Source organism: Dama dama, chromosome 24 (genome assembly GCF_033118175.1).
Source record: "Dama dama isolate Ldn47 chromosome 24, ASM3311817v1, whole genome shotgun sequence".
Classification (NCBI taxonomy): domain Eukaryota; kingdom Metazoa; phylum Chordata; class Mammalia; order Artiodactyla; family Cervidae; genus Dama; species Dama dama.
In genome coordinates this window covers 58,642,662-58,662,689 of record NC_083704.1, presented here as the reverse complement: position 1 = coordinate 58,662,689, position 20,028 = coordinate 58,642,662, and the positions used below count along the sequence as shown (strand labels likewise).

Below are 20,028 nucleotides of genomic sequence, written 5' to 3'. Positions count from 1 at the left end.
GGGGAGTCCAGGAGCTGTGGGGGTCCAGGGGCTGTGTTCCCGTGGCAGCAGGGAGCTCACCGCCAGCTTGGTTCCATTCGTCCTAAGACCAAAGTTGTGTTTAGTCTGTGTTGAGTCCACCTGCTCCCCATATGACCTTTGCCCCCAAGGTCTGGGGTGTCCTGCTCAAAAAGAGGGGCACCAGAGCCTCTGCCTAGCTGAATGGGTCCCTCCGAAAGTAAGGGAAAGTAGGGCCATATGGGCAAAATCCTCCCCTCTCAGTGCCCCCCGCACATCCGCCACTCACCCGAAGGACCCCCTCCCGTCCAGCAGCCCCGAGCCTACCCTCACTACGCCCTCGACACTCCCTCCTGCTTGGGGGAGCGGGCATATTTCTGGGACTCCGCCAGCTTCAGTTCCTCATGATCCCACGGGGAGGAATTAAAACCGCAAACAACACCGTGCTGGTGGTGGTGGTGGTTCGGTCCACGCACCGCCGCCCCCCACCCGCCTCCCCCAGCGCCCCCATCAGAACGCGCCCTCCCCGCGCCCCTCCCTCGTCCTCCTGTGCCCCCTCCCCCAGCCTGGGCGGCAGCGCAGCGACAGGGGCGGCCTCCACCTCCCCCGAGATCTTGCATTTTGCCGGCGAGATGCTCTCCTAGAAGCCGGCGCCGGCGCCTTCCCACCCCCTCCCACCTCCCCCACCTGCTCGGGCAGGATGGTACAGTCTGCAGAGGGACCCGGGCACGCCGGCTGGGCTCAGCCGCGGGACCAGCTGCCGCACCGCGATTCCGGTGCTGCCCGCCTGGAAACCGTGCCGGATTTGTGGCGATTTTCGTAGCCAAGTAAGTACCGGCATACCCCAGCATGAGAAATAAAAAATAAAAAGCGCCCCATTTCGCTCTCCCCTTCCTCCCTCATCCATTTTATTTTGTTTCATTTCATTTAAATTTTTTTTCAGGGCTGATGGTGGTGGCGGTGGCAGCGTTGGTGGGGGCTGGGGGGTGGGTAGGAGCCGGGCTTGTTTATCCCACAGCAGCTCAGGCTGCACTGGGAGCCGGCCCGCTGAGGGAGATACTAGTGTGAGGGTCCATGTGTTGTGGGGGGAGGGCTGGGGCGCCGGGGACATAGGCAGGGGGGCCTCGGACAGGCGGATGCCCGGGATCTCGGGCAGATTCTGGCCGACTCTGGGCAGCAAATGCACCTAATGGATGTTACGCAAGGGCCGGCCGGCGGCAGTGGGGGGCAAGGTTCTTTTCCTTCTGAGCTTGTCCCAGGGAGACGCAGAGGACCGGAGGGTGCCCCCTGCCCGCCGCGGCCAGAGTCCCGGGAAAGAGGCAGAGGGAGGCCCCCGTGGAGAGTCCCCTTGGTGGGGTGGGCTGCTGCGAAGTGCCGGGGAGCCCCCCACCCGGGTCAGGCCAGCCGGGCGTGTGGTGGCAGGGGCAAGTCCCCCGGGTTCCTGAAACGGCCTGGAGGGGAGCAGGAGTGGGATGGACAGCCGTTTTTCAGCAGTCATGCTGGGTGGTGGAGTTGGCACTTTCGTCCCAAAGCCCCGGTCAGCTTCGGTGGCCTCTGGCTGAGCCCTAGGCATCTGGCAGGGGGTCTCCTCCCTGCCCCCAGGCCGGGTCAAGGTTGGGAAATCCAGCAGGGGGCCTCTGCACGCCCCAAGGATGAGCTGCTGTGAGCAGCCACCCGTTCTAGCCCAGTGGCCGGTCCACGCCACGGCTGTCCTCTGCTCACCCAGGTCGTGTGGGGAGGGGTCGGCCCAGCCTGGCTCGACCTTCAGAAGGGTAAGTGAGCAGGCGGGCTCGACCAGCAGAGGGTCTCGGTGCGACGCTGAAGCCCCCTTGCCCAGCACGGAGCGGGCTCCTCGCCTTGCCTGCATTGCTCTCCAGGTCGCTGGGAGGAGGCAGCTGACGTTTGGGGCATCTCCAGGAGCGGCAGGCGCCATCCAGAGAAATTCTCCTTTGACGTGTGCGGGAGGAGGGGGCTTGGAGCACAGGCCCTGGGGCCCTCCGCCTGTTAACTTCTCTGGAGGAGCAGAGGCAGGGAGGGGGCTGCGTCTCTGGGGGAACCCTGCTGGTGAGGGAGGGGGTGTCCAGGATTGAGGCCGGTGGCCCATATTATTCAGCCACCTTTGTACTCCCCCCAGTCCCATTCTCATCAGGGCACACGTACATCCACAGATCCGCACAGATGCACATATACAAATATAGTACGCAGAGTAGTGCATCGTATGTGTTCAAATTATACACACACATATGGCGTGCCAGTGCCCCTAGATACACCCCAGCACATGTGAATACAGTTCACAGCCCTGAATACCACCTGCTCACCTGCAGAATACAGCATGTGCGTGACTGCAGCATGCATGTGCCTGCACGCACACACACACACACACACACTGACACCTGTGAGGGCAGCATCCCCTCACATGCATGCAAGTAGCACCAACACAGAAATGCCGTGGGCTGTCCATGGGTGAATCGTCCTGCACGCCGCGAGGCCCCATAGCTGCCGTGTCTGTGGCTTGTGCCCCGGTGAGGGCTGGCCCCTGTGAAAGTGACAGGCACACACATGTGGCATCCTGAGCGCCATCTGCATGCCTGTCCATGCGTTGGCAGGTGCAGGGCAGGCTGGAATGTGCCCACAGGTGAATGTGGGTTGCACGGGTTCTAAGATGGCCCAGGCAGAGATGTAGCACACTCTTGCCCCTCAACAGCCAGGCATCCTTCGTGGGAGTGCAGGTACCTCCCAGGGTGCAGGGGAGAGGATTGCCCCTCAGGGGACTGCCTGTGGGGACAGAGGGACGCCTGCTGCCACAGGTCTGAGGGGAGGGCCAGCCCACATTCCCAGGAAGCTGTACTTGTGCTCAGCAAGGCCATCTTGGGTTCTTGGCACTCTGCAGAAGTGCCTGGAATTGGAAAGGAAACAGAGGAGGCGGCAGGGGTGGTCTCTGCCCATGACCCAGACCACTAGGAGCCCGGACTAGCCCCGCCACCCCCTTCTCTGGGTACCTGAAAACCGGCACGCTGCTGTGGGGTCTTTGAGAGCTGGGGCGTGGGACGCCTCCGGCAGCCTCCAAAGTCCTCTCCAAACCGAAAGTCAGAAAAGCTGCACCCCCCTCTGGAGTGACTGGTCCCCTCCCTCTGTTTTCTCACTGACTGCCCCCACCCCACACCCCCCCGCCATCTCTCTCTGCCCAGGACAGGTGCGGGTCAAGGACACTAGGGTAGATGATAATAAGCCTGTTAGCCTTCACGCAACTAATGACTCCATGGTTGGCACTTCAGTGAGGCCTCCCGTAGCCTTATTATCCTCACATCCTAGATGAAGAAGCTGCACAGAGAAGTGAAGGCACTTACCCAAGGTCACACAGCCGGAATGTGGCAGAGATGGGGAGTAGGCTAAACCGCCAGGCTCCCCCTCCTCCTCTCCCCTCCTGTGCAAGGCCAGCTCCAATTTGGAGTACCAACCTCTTGAGTGCCAGCTAGCCAAGATCTTAGGATCTGGGAGTGAGGCTCCAAGAAAGGGTCCAGAGGGTCTCCTGTGAGTGAAGGCAGAGCCCTCCCCAGGCAAGTGTGGCCCTGTCCTGGGCACCCGGATACCTCTGCCACCCCACGACCCCATAGAATTGATACCTAAGCCCAACCAGGGGAAGGGACTTGTCCAAGATCATACTGTGCTCAGTGGAGAGTGGGGAGTCTTGCCAGCCCCGCTCTGGTCCCAGGCACCCAGCAGCAGAGGCCTGTTTGGGCCCCTGGTTTCCCCCAGATGTTTGAGTCTCAGGCAAAAGGCTACCCACGCCAGGCCCAGGCTCTGCCCCCAGGCAGCTGTGTGACCTTGGGCAAGTCTCTCTGTCTCAGCATCCCAGTGTCCTCACGTGTGGCCAGGGCAGACCTGTCCCTGCCCTGCCTGGCCCGCAGCTGCCCGGGGCCCTGGGCTGCTGTCGAGGGCTGCGCACAGAGCCGTGCCTGGAGTCAGGGCCGGGAGCCGGGGCCGCAGAGCACCTTGCCAAGGTCAGGAGCGGAAACAAGGGTGGGAACCTGAAGACTCACCTGTGGCGGCAGGTCTTTGGGTTCCCCAGTACGTCAGGAGGTCCTGGGGACTGCCTCTCCATTGGAGCCCCCGCGTTGTCATCTCTATGGCCCTAAGCCCCCAGGGGGAGCCGAGGGGCGTGAGAATGAGCTTTTGGAGCTCACAGAGTCTCGGAGCTGGGGATGCCTGCCATCAGGCGGCTCCCTGGCCACCACCGCCTCTCGGGAAACTGAGGATGCCTGGCAAGCTGGTGGCAGAAGGAGACTGAACCTTGGCTCTCCAGCCCTCCAGTCCTCCGTCCAGCCCCCAGCCCCTGACATCCACGCGCACTGTTAAATCAGGCCTTTCTGGGAGCAGGCACGCTTCAGGTCCCATGTGGCTGGGAGGAGGGCTCCAAGGAGACTCCCTGGGCCTTGGCCATGAGCCCTGGGGATGCCTCACCCCAGCCGTGTCCTGACAGTGGTGACGAGGCTCCTCTCTGTAACTTCACTGTGCCCTTCTCTAGAACAGAGATAGTTTTAAAGTAGGGCTGCTTAACTCAGGGCTTCCCGGGTGGCTCAGAGGTAGAGAACCCGCCTGCCAGTGCAGGACATGCGGGTTCAATCCCTGGGTCGGAAAGATCCCCTGGAGGAGGAAATGGCAACCCACTCCAGTATTCCTGCCCAGAGAATCCCGTGGACAGAGGAGCCTGCCGGTCTGCAGTCCATGGGGTGGCAAAGAGTTGGACTCGACTGAGCATGCACGGTTTATTCAGATTAATATTAAGAAGCAGCTGGCACGTAGTAGGTGCACGGTCAAGGCTGGCGCCGTGGGGGAGCCTGGGCTACAGAATGTGGCTCCTGTCAGCCTCTTTAGTTCCCAAAGGGCTGCAGTAGGGGTGTCTGGGGTGCAGGATCTGGGTGCCACGTGCACACACACAGGATGCGGGGGGTGGACAGGCGCCTCCCCCAGCCCTGCCTGGAGCACAGAGTAGGAAGCAAGGATGGGTCTCATGCCCGGAATCTCGGCCCCCACCCCCCACCAGCCCATCCTGCTCTCTCCAGAGTCTGAACACTGAACCTGCGGCAATTCATCCCTCCCTCCCTGTAGGAGCCTGAAACAAAATATTTAGGGAGGATGTTCTCCTGGCTGGAGACAACTGGGTGTCTGGCTTTACCCCTCCTTGAGAGGCTTCCCTGGTGGTTCAGAGGGTAAAGCATCTGCCTGCAATGCAGGAGACCTAGGTTCGATCCCTGGAGAAGGGAATGGCAACCCACTCCAGTACTCTTGCCTGGAAAACCCCATGGATGGAGGAGGCTGGTAGGCTATTGTCCGTGGGGTCGCAAAGAGTCGGACACGACTGAGCAACTTCACTTTGTCACTTTTTGAGAGCTGAAAGTAGATGGAGATGGTATGTCCTGGTGTTCCAAGTGGGTGGGTGACCGCCGTTGCACAGTTCACCCATCTGTGGAATGGATGATAATGGTACCCACGTCCCAGGCTGTGGTAAAGCGCCAGTGAAAGAGTGTTGGGCTCAAGATGTGGCTTGTATTCATGGCTTAGTGAATGGAAATTGTGGAGATGGAGAACCATTGTGAGCGTAAAACCTACCTCCGCTGCTTTCGAGTGCCCTTCTGTTAGCCCTGCCGCCTCTTGGAGCCTTGATTTTGGACCTGTAAAGTGGGACTGTGTTTCCCAGTCTGCCCACTCACAGGACTGCAGGGTGACAACAGTTAAAAAAAAAAATAAGTGATTTCCCGGTGACGTGCTGAGGGCTTCACCCTGCCCTCCCGCCCTCAGAAGCATCTTGCACAACTCAGGAAGCCTCTACAGGGTTCCATGCAGGGCGAGATGGCTGGGCCAGATATGGTCAGGGGAAGGGACACCAGGACTGGGGTCCCTGAGGCTACAGAGGTCCCTGGGTGTGGAGGAAACGACCTTGGTCTGAGGATTGAGTGACCAGGCTTCTAGGCCCACCTCTGGAATGGATCGGTGACCTTGGGCAAGTTGTGATGGCACCCTGGTCCCGTGCTCCCCCCTGGAAGGTGGGGACCATGATCCTGCCTGCTTCATGTCCTCAGTGGGAGCAGATTCTCCTGCCAGCCAGCCCTCGGGGTGAAGAGGCTGAGCCAGGGTGAGTTGGAGGTGTGACCAACCGCAGCAGTTACAACTGCTGTGTGTGTTTGCTGTGGCCACCGTTGCAAATGACCACAAACTGTTTAATGGCTTAAAACAATAAAAGTTATTTTCTCACAGTTCTGGAAGCTGTAAGTCTGAAATCAAGGTGTTGGCAGGGCCAGTTCCCCCTAGAGGCCCCGAGGGAGGTGATACAAGGCAGTCCTTGGCTTATAGCCACATCCCACCCTGTGTCCTCTCCTCTTTTTATCTCCTCTTTATAGTCATTGAATACAGGGCCCACCCTAAATCCAGGATGACTGAGGTCTTTAACTAATTACAGATACAAAGACCCCCTTTCCAAATAAGGGCCCTTCTGAGGGGTTTGAGTAGGCTTGAATTTGGGTAGACACGATGCAACCCGTTGCGTTTCATGGATGGAGTCAGCTCTGTACCAGCAGGTGCGCGGCCCACAGGTACAGAGGGCCTCTGGAAGGGACTTGAGCATCCCGAGCCCCTGTGTTTGCTGGGGGCCTTGGGATGACTATGTTTGTTGACCATCAACTGCTGTGTGTGTGTTAATCACTCAGTTGTCTCCAACTCTTTGTGACCCCATGGACCGTAGCCCACCAGGCTCCTCTGTCCGTGAAATTCTCCAGGCAAGAATACTAGAGTGGGTTGCCATTTCCTTCTCTACGGGAATCTTCTCAACCCAGGAATCGAACCCAGGTCTGCATTGCAGGCAGATGAGCCACTAGAAAGCCCCTTTACTGCCAGTGAATCCAACGCACATGGCTACGTTTCCTCGCTGTCACCCACTTTACAGACAAAGAGACTGAGGCCCGGGGAGTTCAGAAGTGCCCAAGTCACCCAGCAAATGAGGGGCAGAGCTGAGAATGTACCCAGGTCTCCGGTGCACTTTCTACCTGGCACAGCTGCTGAACGGGAGCTCCACATAGCCAGGAACCCACAGGGCAAGACCTCCAGCCAGCCCTGTGTTCACCCAGAGCCTGCAGGGCCCTGGGGAGAGAAGAGCTGACGGTGGGCAGGGTAGCTAGGGGGCGTGGGTGAGCCCTGCTGGCCCCCAAAGACCAGTGCGGGGCAGAAGGTTGAGAGCCCACAGTCCCTTCCAATCTGCCAGGACTCTGGGTGAACCTCAGTGTTCTCTTCTGGAGAATGGGACAGCAGCCACTCAGTTTGTGGGATCATAGCCAAGTTCTAAAATGCTAATCCTAACAGTCATTTCTAATAGTTAAAATATATCCTCAAGCACTTTACAAATATTTTTTTAACTTAATGTGTGGGAGGGTAATTGCTTAATCCAAGCCATATGCTAGCAAGTGGCTCCACCATGGAATAGCTGTGCATGGTTGAACCAGTGACTTAACCCCAGTTTACTCCTCCATTAAGTGGGGGTAACATCAGTAGCCACCTTCTCAGTTGTTGTGAGAGGCAAATGGGTTTCCAGTCAAGTGCCTGCCTGGGGTTGTGTTGCAGTTGAGGGCCCAGAGGATGTTTCTTCATCTGTAAGATGGGGAGTAATAAAAGTGTTGTTGTTATTATTATACTATTGCTTGTGGGAGAATTTGGTGAAGTAATGCAAAGGAAGCACTCAGCTCAGGGCCTGCCCAGAGGTCAATGTTAAAGTAATCTCCTCTTGTGCCATCAGCTAAGCTTGAATTGAAATCCCAATGCCAGCGTTTACTGTTGTGTGACCTTGAGTCACTAGCTTTGCCTCTCTGAGCTTAAAGAACTCTGTCTCACAAACGTATCTGTGCATGATGTGATGGACAGAAAACTGTCACAAGTGAAGCACCTACCGCATCAGATGTTTGAAAGACGTTGCATTTCTGTCCTGCTTTTGGGGGATGGCCCCCAGAGGACTTCCTTACAGATATCTGCAGAAGGGGCAAATCCTGATCCCAGGGCTGGAGTGGATTTGATTTTCAAAGACCGAGAGACGTCGTGCTGTAGTGAAGCCTGGGCTTGGAAAAGCTTGTGGGAGAAAGCCGTGATGGGATGATGCTATCTGGGGTCCAGGAGACTTGTTGCTCCCAGGGAAGGAAGCAGGTCTCTCCAGGCTTCTCCTGCCACCGCAAGGGAAGTTGTCTACAAAGGTCTGGCCTTCTCCACGCCGGCCCAGGCCGCTTCACCCGTCCACACCTGGCTGCCGGGGGGGCGCGCTGCAGGAGCTGTGGGCAGTTTGGTCCAGAGGCATCGCTGCAGCCTGGCCTCCCTAGACTGAGTGCCGGCTCCAGGGTAGCTTGGGGGCTGAGCTGCCACCACTTCTGGTCGAGGCCGGGCAGGGCTGGAGGGTCCTGGGAAGGCTGTTTGGGAAACAGGGGGCTCTGGGCTCCAGCTGATCGAGTCTCCTCCTCGACCTGATGGGAGGGGGGCAGGGGGAGGTCCCACATGGCCTGGCTGAGCGGCTCTGTGGACAGTTCAGGACCAAGTGTGGGCCCAACCGGCCCAGCCTCAGACCTAAGGCCCAGGTGCCAACCAACTGTGTGCCCTTCACCTCTGGGCCCCAGTTCCCTCAGCTCTCAAATGGGGACAGCGCCTCCCCTTGTAGGGAATGGTGGTGAAAGCTGAGTCTCATGGGGATGGCATGATGCATGTTTTGACATCTCTGAATCAGGGCACACAGTAGACCCAGCCATGCCTCTCTCTTTCTGAAGTGTACATAAAGTAGCGATGCTTCTTCCAGCAGAGGCATCTTAGCTTCAGTGAAATATGGTAAATAAGATAATAACCTATGAAGGACTTGGACAGGGCCACCAGGCTGGGAGAACAGAGCCGTCTCCCACCTGCATGCCCAGCTCAGTCACAGTGGAATCTTGGGCGTTTCTGTGCATCTCACAGGAGCCCTCACTTCCTCTTCTGAAATGATCCCAGCCTCCCAGAGCTGTTGTGAGAAGTTAGCAAGCTCCTGAGTGTATCACATGCCCATCAAAGTACCTGGATGCAGTAGGTGCCTAATAATTGCCAGTTCAAAGCAAACAGCGAAGATGGTAGTACAGGGAGGAGTTTAAAGCCCAGACTCTAGGATTTCAACTCCTGCCCCACCACTTCCAGGCTGTGTGACTTTGTGCCAGCTTCATAGCTTCTCTGTGCCTTAGTCCCACCATCTTAAAATGGATGTAATGGAAGTATCCAATTCATCCGATTGCTGTGAGAAGTAAATAGAATTAAAGTGCCTGGGGGCAGTGCTTGATGGAAGTGTAAGCAATTATTATTTAATGAGCTTCTAATGAGTCTCTTCTAGTTCTGTAAATGGTAGCGAAAATGGACATGGGACTCAATAAAATAATAGCAGGACAGACTGCACCCATTTTACAGATGAAACAGCTGAGGCCCAAGTGTTACATCAGTTTGCCCAAGGTCACACAGCTGGCCTTCCCCAGAGCAGGAGCCTGACCCCAGCTCCAGGCTCCAGTCTGATGTCTCTTCCTGGCCCGTGTCAGTCTGGGACTCTGTGATTCTCACGGAGAACGAGGTTCTTGCCTGGGGGAGGATGGGTTTCAAGAAGAAACAGCAGCCAGATGCAGTGTCTTCTAGGTTGGGATTCCCGTCAGAAGTGGTTTCTTCCTCCTTTACGCCTCTGCCTGTTCCCCGTGGTGCAGGGGAAGGGGCTGAACTGGGCCAAGCCCAAGGTCCGCAGAGCCTGCCACCCCCATCACCCTGCGGGTCTCCCTACCAGCCCTTCTGGCCTCCGGGCGCCTTCTCGGGGACTGCTGCAGAGTTGCCGCAGCAGAGCTCCCTCCTGGAGGGAGCTAAAGCCCCGCTGGCCAGCTGGTCCAGATGCCAAGCCATGCCAGGGTCACAGAATGGACTGGGATGGAGGAGGGTGAGCAGAGACTGGGGTGCAGCTGGGCCTTGACAGACACTCCAGGTAACCTTGGACTTGTCATGATCCCTCCTGGGCACAAGGTTTCCCATCCTTGAAACGAGGACTTTGGAGCCAGATGGGCACCCTGGGACTTGAAAGGTCTAAGATTCTAAATTTCCCTGACACTGCTGATAGTCAAGGTCACAGGGAAGGGCCGGGGCTAGAAGAGAAGGAGCTTGTGGCTCTGTGTGCACCTCCTTGGGGATCTGAGGTTGGGCTTCCTGGGAGCAAGCCTGAGACAGCAGTCGCTCCTATTCACCCCAGGATGATTCCAGAGGAGGAGGCAGGCGAAGGTCTAACAGCCCAGCAACTGGGGTGCAGGTGCTATAGGCTGGGGAGCAGGGTCTGCTGGTGGCGGGGGCGGGGGCACCAACCATGGCCCTGCAGTCCTGTATATTTGCAATGCAGAGGTCGCTGAGAACCAGCCTCTTCCTAGCAACTATCTGAAGGCAGGAGATTAAGAGCTCTTTAGGCCACTTCTAAATTTATCAACTTACATGACTCACTTCAGATTAAAACGAGGCACTTCTCCCCATTCCCACCCCCAGCCAATTTCAAGTTTCCAAGCTCCGAGGGAGGATCTTGAAAAGGGAAGAGAACAGAAATCAATAAAACCAATATTGGCTGAGGACTTAGCATGTCAGGCCGGGTGCAGGCCCAGGTAGAAGGCAGTAGGAGAGAGCAGATGCCCCGCTGTTGGCTGGACCATGAGTATCTTCTGTGCCCAAGGTGTGGCCTCACCAACCATGGTCCTTGCACCTCACTGGACCTCAGTTTCCTCATCTATGAAATGGGGCCAGTGTTGGGAGGAGCCGTGGCCATAGCCACCCCACACTCAGTCAGTGGAAATAGAATGAAGACTGACTGGGGGTTGGTGTCTGGGCTGGTTGTGGGTGTTTCTTTGCCCTTTTGGAGGACGGGGTCTGTCCAGACATCTGCAGGCAGAGGGATTTCCAACAGCTTTCCTCATCCTGGGACCTCCAGAAGCTTCTCCAAGAATTTCTGAGCACCAGGGTCAGAGCTGGACAGTGGGACCATGGCAGGTAAAGGTGAATGGAGGCTGATGCTGACCAGTGGCCTGAGAGCTTTCCCCTGGGGACCTCCTCGAGCCTCAGATTACTGATAACAACGTCATTAACCAAGGGCTTCTGGGTGCAGCACGGTCCGCGCACGTGTCCCTTCACCCGTCGTGGCCGTGACTGGACCCCTTTACAGAGGAGGACACCCGGGCTGGGTGAAGTGTGGCAGCCCCAGCCAGCTCTCCCAGCTGAGAAGGGCACCCCTGGGAGGAAGCCAATCCCTCCGCCCCCATCATCCTACTGTGTGCATTGGACTCAGGGGGCACCGAGGCCCGGAGCAGAGTTGCCCAAGTTTGCCCAGTGAGAGCCAGAACCCCAGAACTCTGTCCATGGTACTGGCCACCACCCCCAAAGCTCATAAAACCAGGGGAAAGGGTGAGGCCTCGGGCCAGACATCAAGCCAGGAACAGGGTCATTTACACACAGCCTGTGTGCGCAACACAGCTGCCCCCTGGCACAGAGGATGCTCAGGAGGCCCTGCACACTGACACCTTGGAAGTGCCACGCCTGGACCCCAGGAGTCGAGCACGGCCTGCTCTTCGTTCTAACCCCCAGAGACAGCCAGGTGACCCTGGTAGGGCTGGAGCTGCACTGGGTCCACCTTTGGGCGAGAGCGGTGACTGCTTTTCTTAAGTGCCTGCTGGGCACTTGAGGGACCTGCATTTCAGACCCCAGCTTTGCTGCTCACAGGCTGTGTCCCCCAGGTGGGTTGTTCCTTTCTGAGCCTCGTGGTTTTCACCTCTGAAATGGGGAAGTGACCACAGCCGTCGTGGAGATGAGGGTAGGCGTGAGTCACAGGCCCCGTGCATCTCCTGCTGGGTGCCTCCTCGCTCACGGGGGTATCACCCTGGCTTGAAACACGCGGTTCTCCTATCCATCCTGTGAAGAAGGCGTTCTCGTCCTCGCTTTGCAGACCAGACTCAGGTGTCCCTCAGAGATGTCCAGGGACTCACTCTGGCCTCACAGGTCAGCAATAGAGCCGTGAGCTGGAGCTGGGCACTTCTCAAGCTTTGAGGGGGGCGTTGGCATTTTCTCAGGGCCTCAGCAGGCAGTCAGGGGCATTGTGTGAGGGTTTTCTCTGCCCCAGTGTAGGGTTGTGGGATCCTAGGTGGAGGAGACAGCCACGGGCAGTGATTAGGAGTGGACTCTTGGAGTCTGAGAGCATGGGCTTGCTTCCCAGCCCCAGTGCTTCCTCGCTGTGTGATCTTGAGCAAGTGACTTAACCTCTCTGTGCCTCAATCGCCTTCCCTGCAAACCGGAGTGCATTGTAGCGCCAACTTCCCTAGAGTCTTTCTGCTGGTTCAGTGAGTTAATAGGTATAAAGAGCTTAGAACAGTGCCTGACTCTTAGGAAGCTCTATAAAGTGTCAGCTATTTATTATTATTAATCATATCCTCAGAATGGGGCGGGGGAGCCAGGCTTTGCCCTCTCTCCCTGTCTTGCTTCCAGCCTCCTCCCTGGCCCCGCACGGCCACCAGGGGGCCCTGCTCAGAACGTCCATCTGGCCAGCCACTCTCTGGGCAAGGGCTCAGTGCTCCCTGTTGCCAAGCAGACGGAGCTCAGACTCCTTGGCCCCTGTTCAGCACTACCATGACTTATCCCCCATCTACCCTTCCAGCACCTCCCTCCAGCTTCACCTTCTTCCCACTCCTCCCGCCTCAGTTAGTTATTTCATCCACTAAGTACTCAAGTCATTCAATACAGATAGGAGTACAGCTCCTGTTCACACCGACCTTTCCCCACCTCTGAGCCTTTGCCGGGACGGTGTCCATCCCTGAACACCCTTCAGCCATCCTTCAAGGCCTCCTGAGGTGCAGGAAGACTGTCCATTTGTTGTACGCTCCTCCTGTAAGCTCCTGGACCTCTGGAGTCAGGCCCCAACTAATGAGTCTTGTTTGTTTCCATTTGTGTGTTTGTCTGAAATTTCATCAGAATGTTATTGAATAAACACGTGTGGAAGGGTGACCTGCCTCACTGGTCCCCTGTATCCTCTCTTGCTCCCCGCCACCTCCCCAAATCATCTGTTCTCCCTAAGTGGCCAGATGGACCCTTTCAATGATACCGACCAGATTGTGGTGCTTTCTGCTTCAGTCTCTGCAGTCCTCCGCCATGCTGCACAGGATGAAGCCCAGACTCCTCCCACAGGCTGTGGGCCCCTCATCACACCCCTCACTCCTCATGTGTCTCCTCTAGCTCACTGGTCGTCTTTCCAGTCCTCAGACTCATTAGCCTCTTTCCCACCTCAGGGCCTTTGCACATGTTTCCCCGATCTAGACTGCTCATCTCCCTTCTCTTTCTGTTATAGGCTCCATCTCATGGGCCACCCCACCCCCACCCACTGAGGTCCTCCCTGATCTATTAAAGGGAGCTTTCCCTGTCACGGCCCTTGTCTTTTAATAGCATTTGTCACAATTCTTAGTCTTTTCAGTGTTTATTCTCTTGTTTGTTGTCTGTCTCCCCCGCCGCAGATGGGAAGTGCGTCCATCCCATTCAGTGGGGGAGGGTTTCTGTTTTGATCGGCTGTTTCGAAGGGGAGAGCAGTGTCCTTACTTAGCTTCACTCTTGACCCTCTATATACTAGATGGGGAGACAAGATTGTGGGGGTTGCCTGGGAACCTCATGCTCACCCTACCTGCCTTTAGTAGATGGAACAGGGACGGGGCGGGGAGAGAGAGAGAGAGAGAGGTGCAGCCCCAAATGAGACAAATGCAATGAGTGACCTCCTTCTGTTTGCGTTCTAACTGGAGAGAGGGCAGTAAGCAGACTGCCAGGCCTTTGAATGATCTGACGCCAGGCAGCAGTGATGCAGCGAGGCAGACTTAGCAGAGGACGGTGTGGGAGGAAGAGCCCCCGGCTGCCCCGCTCTCTGAGAAATTAGGCTTTGTCGCGTTGTTTGTGGCTCCACTGTGTACGTTCAGACTTGAAGAGCCTTTAATGATGGGTTTGGGGGCCAGGCCTTAATAAAGGGAAATTTCTGCTGATTAGACCGCCTGGGACAAGCTCTGAAAAGTGCATGCCTGACACTCACCTGTCCCCTCCCAACCGTCTCCCCCAGCAGGGAACCCGGAGCTGCCAATTAATGTGTCCCCAACCCATGGGGTGCCCGGAAAAGAAACCAGGCGGCAACCGCTCCAAAAACCAATTTCCTTTTTTTAAACTGCAGTCATTTGCTTTACAAAAATAATGGTTTGCTTACTGAAACAGACAGAATGATACAGAAGGGTCTGTATCTACACATCCCACAGTCACCAGATGTAACCACTGCCCATACCCTGTTTTGTAGCTTTTAGGATGCATAGTTTCACGGCCCTGAGAAAGGGATACGTGTTGTACATATAGAATTGATAACACATTATCATTTTCTTGTTGTTTTTCAAGTATAGTTGATTTATCATATTGTGCTGGTTTCAGGTATACACCATAACCTGCAAAAACAAAAAGAAACAAACAAACAAAAAAAAAACCTGAATCATGGTATAGTTTTATGCTGGAAGTTCTTTTCCTTTCTTTGTTGCTGTTTAGTCACTAACTCCCATCCAACTCTTTGTGACCCTATGGACTGTATCCCACCAGGCTTTTCTGTCCATGGGATTTCCCAGGCAAGAATACTGGAGTGAGTTGGCATTTCCTTCTCCAGAGGGACCTTCCCAGTTCAGGTATTAAACCTGCTTCTCCTGCATTGGCAGGTGGATTCTTTACCGCTGAGCTGCCTGGGAAGCCCTCTTTAATAGTACATAAGATTGTGGTCCAGCTTACAATTTGACTTGTGTGTGTATGCGCAGTTGTTCCGTCTATCTAACTCTTTGCGACCCTATGGACTATAGCCCTCCAGGCGCCTCTGTCCGTGGGATTCTCCAGGCAAGGATATTGGAGTGGGTTGCCATGTCCTCCTCCCTGCCCCAGGGATCGAACCTGCATCTCCTGCGCTGACAGGCAGATTCTTTACTGCTGAGTCACCTGGGAAACCACCCCCCCCTTAGTGGTACGTAAGATCGGGGTGCACCTTACAATTTGACTTAGGTTTGAGGAAATCTGGCAATTTGCTATTTCCCTCCCGTGCTTAGATATTCACATACTGGTAGATCTAAATTCTGACGGAGTTTGCTGCTTCTCTTTGGAATCGGTTTGTTTGTACTGTGGCTTTGCTGTGTCCCTTAGGGCGCTGTGGCCATCCTGGTGGCCGGGCAGTCTCTGAAGGGCACAGAGGCTAGTGCAGGTGACAGGGGCTTGGCAGCTGCTAGCCCTGCCACCCACCCTCTCTGGTGCACCGTCTCTGTGCCCCCAGCACCTCACACGCGCAGTGCCCAGCACAAGCTGGCCCCAAACGTGTGCCCGGGGTTCATGCTCCCCCCTCCCCTTCCCCCTTGATGTGGACAGTGTGGACTGGCATCATCACCCCTGCCCCAACCAGAGACTTCGTTGCCCTGAGACCCAGAGGAGGAGCAGGGAGCCTGAGCTCAAATAAAAAGGTTGGATGCAAAAGGTTGGCTAAAAAAAGCCACATGCAAACAAAGGCAGGAGGTGAAATCAGAATAACAGGCACAAAGGTCAGAAGGAGAGAAAAACGAAGGGCATTAACCGCAAACCTGAAAAGACGCTTCTCATCCCCAAAGCAAATAAGACATGTTTTTAAAAATCTGCTGAAGCAAGTAGAGGCTTCTTAATAAGAAGAAGGTGATCCTCTGAGGGCAGGTACAGGTCAAGGTGATCCTCTGGTCCGGTGTCAGCCCCCACCCATGGCAGCCAGGTGCCAGGGCCCTGGGCTCCTTCCCTCCTCGGGTTTCTCCATCTGAATGCTGTCAACTGACTCGCATCTAGACTCTGCTGTAAGTGCTGTGGGGGATCCGCTGAATACAGCATCCTTCTGGCAATCATTACCCCCACTTTACAAAAGAGGGAGTGAGGTCCCCAGACATACAGTGACCTGCACAAGGGCACCCAGCCAGCAGGCTGGCTCCAGCGCTCTGAGCCTAACCGTGAGGCCAGTGGCCTCCAGCCCCTGAGTGCTTGGCCTCGCGGGGACACCGGCCACTGCAGACCAGTCAGGGTGCTCACAGCCTGGCGAGGGGATGCGGTGCCCGGGGAAGGCAGCCGCTCGCCGGTGCTGTCAGGGAGCAGCCCCAAGAGGGCCCCACACGGCCAGCCGCAACCGAGCGGAAGGGTGGACGAGAGCCAGCCAGCTGGAAGGAAGGTAGGAGGTGGGGAGGGCACCCCAGGCAAAGGCACAGTCTGAGCTGGCGGAGACTCCAACAGCGGCCAGAGCAGAAGGCAGCGGGTGGGGTGGGGAGCGCGAGAGGTGGCAGGGCCAGGCTGAGGGCAGGTGTGAAGCTGGGGAGAGATGTGGCCAGATGGGCCCCTTGGGAAAATTCCATGGCCCTCATGAGGATAACGGGTTGCAGAGAAGAGGCTGGAGGCCAGACAGGCGTTTGGGCGAATCAGGGGCAGGTTCTGGGGAGAGGAGGCAGGGCGAGCTCACAAGGCTTGGGGGCTTCAGGGGGCAGAAAATGGGAGGTCACACTGGGTCCCCGCCGACAGCGGGGTCACTGGGGCCCTTTGGAAAGGGACAGAGTTGGTGAGAGGGCAAGCAGGTCAGGGAGAACCTGTGGATCTGTTTAATGAGAGCTGAAAGGGTTGGTTATGAACAAAGACAATCATCAGATTATGATCACTGATGAATGTGAAAGTCCTTCATAAAATGCAAGTCTCCACCCATACCTAAAGGTCGGCGTTCCTTCAGTCTGCAAACACCATGCGGGATGCGCTGTGTGCCGGGCACTGCAGAGGCCACATTGGGAAAACACGGACGCGTTCACTGCCTGAGGGGGCAGAGATAGACGGTAAACAAAGATGCAAGTGGGTGGCGTGTCGGGGAGTGGTCCGTGGACGGAAAGAAATGAGGGAAAGACAGGAAGATGAAGAGGGTGGTTTTAAGCATGGGGCCAGGGAAGGCCTCCCTGAGAAGGTGGCGTTTGGGCAGACACCTGAGGGAGCTCTGTGGCTGTCTGGGGAAGCAGGAGTAGCCAGTGCAAAGGCCCTGAGGTGGGTGCATGCTCAGTGGATTCAGAGACAGCGAGGAAGCCGGTGGGGTGGAGGGGAGTGAGCGAGGGGCAGTGGGGGATGTGGTTGGAGAGGTAATGGGTGGAGGCGGGGTACAGATCACGTAGGGCCTCGTGGGCCATTCAGGGACTTTAGGTTTTCCTCGGAGAGTGGCAGGAACCACAGGAAGGTTCTGAATACAAGAGGACTTGATTCATCTCTGACCGTGTGTCTAGAACAGGCTGGGGTGGAGTGGGGGGATGAGAGGCAGGGAGATCAGGGAGGAGGTCTTCGCAGTGAGCACGCTGCGAGAAGACGGTGGTTCAGCCCAGGGTAGAGACCGTGACAGTGATGAGACATGTCACATTTGTGTCTTGAAGGTAGCGCAGATAGGATCTGCAGATCGATATTTGGTGCAATAGGTTTATTAAAGAGTTGAAGATCTAGGTTAACCCCAGCACTTAGCACGCTGTCTAGAACCTGGGACCCACTTAGTCAATGTTGCATGAAAGGATGGATGGGTGCGTGGACATCTGGGTGGAAGAATGGAGAGAGGGAGGAAAGAGTACAGGTAGGCGGGTGGATAGGTGGAAGGACAGAGGGATGGATGGATGGACAGTCAGGCAGATGGGTGGATGGGCAGCTAGAGGGGAAGGATGGCTGCATGCATGCATGCAAGCAGGGGGAGAGGAAAGGAGACAGGCCTCGAATGCCAGGCTAAGAAATCCAAACTTTCTCAGATGGTTCTTGAGCAGGGGCGTGAGGGAACATGAGGACTGTTGGAGGCACTCTTAGAAGGCGGCACTGGGCAGTGTCTGGCATCTTGTCCCAAGCTGGTAATCCCTGTGGACACTGATTTATCAATCCTTTCTGTCTCCTGCTGTCCAATCCTCTGTCCTAATTCATTTATACTTACAAGTGTTCTCTGAGCATTTGCTCCATGAGGGCACTGGGGGCCTGGTCTGAATGAACTGGACACGGTCTCTGCCCACAGGACACATTCTCACCCTGCACGGGGTGGGGAGGGAGTGTCTCAGAACCAGAGAGAAGATGCAGTTACTCTTGGGGCTCGGTGGCCCCCCAGCTTCATGCTGAGAAGGAAAGGGCTGCTCTCTGCTCTTTCCAGAGACCTGGACTTCCTGTAGCCTCAGTGGGGACCCTCCAGGAAGCCAGGCAAAACCTTAGCATCCTCCTTCCAGCTCAGAGTTTTCTTGTTTGAAAGTTGCGTTCTTTGGTTTCATCTGGATACTTACTTGGGGTTGGGGGGTCGTGTCTGACTGTTTGAGACCGCATGGACTGCAGCACGCCAGGGGGGTGTGTTGTGACTGAACGATACACGTGCACTTGCCTGGGAGGAAAGGCTATGCTGGGAATGAGTAAAAGGAAAGGAACCAGCATGCATTTAATGCCCACGGTGTTTCAGGCTCATTACATATTCATTCACTTAACAAGTATTTCTTGAACTTTTGCTCCATGCCAGGCACTGTTTTGAGGCAGTGGGAATACAGTGGTGAACAACACAGGGCAGGTCTCACTAATAAATAAAGAATTCCAGACAGTGGTGAGGGTTACCACTGTAAGAAAATTAACAGGGCAGTTGAGGGGGCCACGTGGGCAGCTTGAGTAGCATGGTCAGGGAGACCTTCACTGAGGAGGTGACGTTTGAGACGATAAATACCTGGCTGTACCGCCATCTGGGGGAGGAGTAATCCCAACAAAGGAGCCAGCACGTCCAAAGGCCCTGAGGCAGGAAGGAGCGAGGCAGGTTCAGAGATAGAGGCGTGTTCAGAGATTGAGGCCAGGTGGCTGCGGTAGAGTGTTCAGAGGGCGGAGAGGTGGATGAGGCAGAAGAAGAAGTAAGGGACCGGATTGTAGGGGCCTTATAGGTCATGGAATGAAGTTTGGATTTGATCCTTGCCCTGAAAGCAAAGAGGAACTAAAGAGCCTCTTGATGATGGTGAAAGAGGAGGGTGAAAAACCTGGCTTACAACTCAACATTCAAAAAACTAAGATCATGTCTCCTGGTCTCATCACTCCATGGCAAATAGGGAAACAGTGGAAACAGTGAGAGGCTTTATTTTCCTGGGCTCCAAAATCACTGCAGATGGTGACTGTGGCCATGAAATTAAAAGATGCTTGCTCCTTGGAAGGAAAGCTATGATCAACCTAGACAGCATGTTAAAAAGTCGAGACATTACTTTGCTGACAAAGGTCCTATAGCTATGATTTTTCCAGTAGTCATGTATGGATGTGAGAGTTGGACCATAAAGAAAGCTGAGTGCCAAAGAATGGATGCTTTTGAACTGTGGGGCTAGAGAAGACTCTTGAGAGTCCCTTAGAGAGCAAGGAGCTCAAACCAGTCAGTCCCAAAGAAAATCAGTCCTAAATATTCATTGGAAGAACTGATGCTGAAGCTACAATACTTTGGCCACGTGATGCAAAGAGCCAACTCATTGGAAAAGACCCTGAGAATGGGAAAGATTGAGGGCAGAAGAAAAGGGCAGCAGAGGATGAGATGGTTGGCGTCACCGACTCAATGGACACGAGTCTGAACAAACTCCAGGAGACGATGAAGGACAGGGAAGCCTGGTGTGCTACAGTCCATGAAGTCACAAACAGTCGGACACAACTTAGGGACTGAACGACAACTGAAGGGTCTTAAGCAGGGGTAAGACACACATACAGTCCCCTTTGGCTGCCATGTGGGAAGAGGTTCTCATTCGATTCAACCCTTGCAACAGTTCTGAGCAGTTGTTGAGGAAATTCCCATTTCACAGATAGAGAAACTGAGATGCACAGCTAGTAAATGACAGAGCAGGTTTCGAACCCACATCCGCATGACCGAGTCCCACACGTGATCAGTGGGCACCCACAGAAGGGCCCTGATGGGGAAATGGTGGGACGCAGGTGGGG

The 20,028-nt window shown here is 55.7% G+C and overlaps 1 protein-coding gene across 1 annotated transcript in view; it reads left to right on the top strand.

Moving 5' to 3' along the window:
- The first annotated feature begins 743 nt into the window (after window positions 1-743).
- ATP2B2 (ATPase plasma membrane Ca2+ transporting 2) overlaps window positions 744-20,028 on the top strand; it is a 167,873-nt gene continuing 148,588 nt past the window's right edge. The window contains exon 1 of the mRNA XM_061128845.1: window positions 744-824. The gene's annotated coding sequence lies outside the window, so the exon portion shown is untranslated. The remainder of the gene's footprint in view (window positions 825-20,028) is intronic.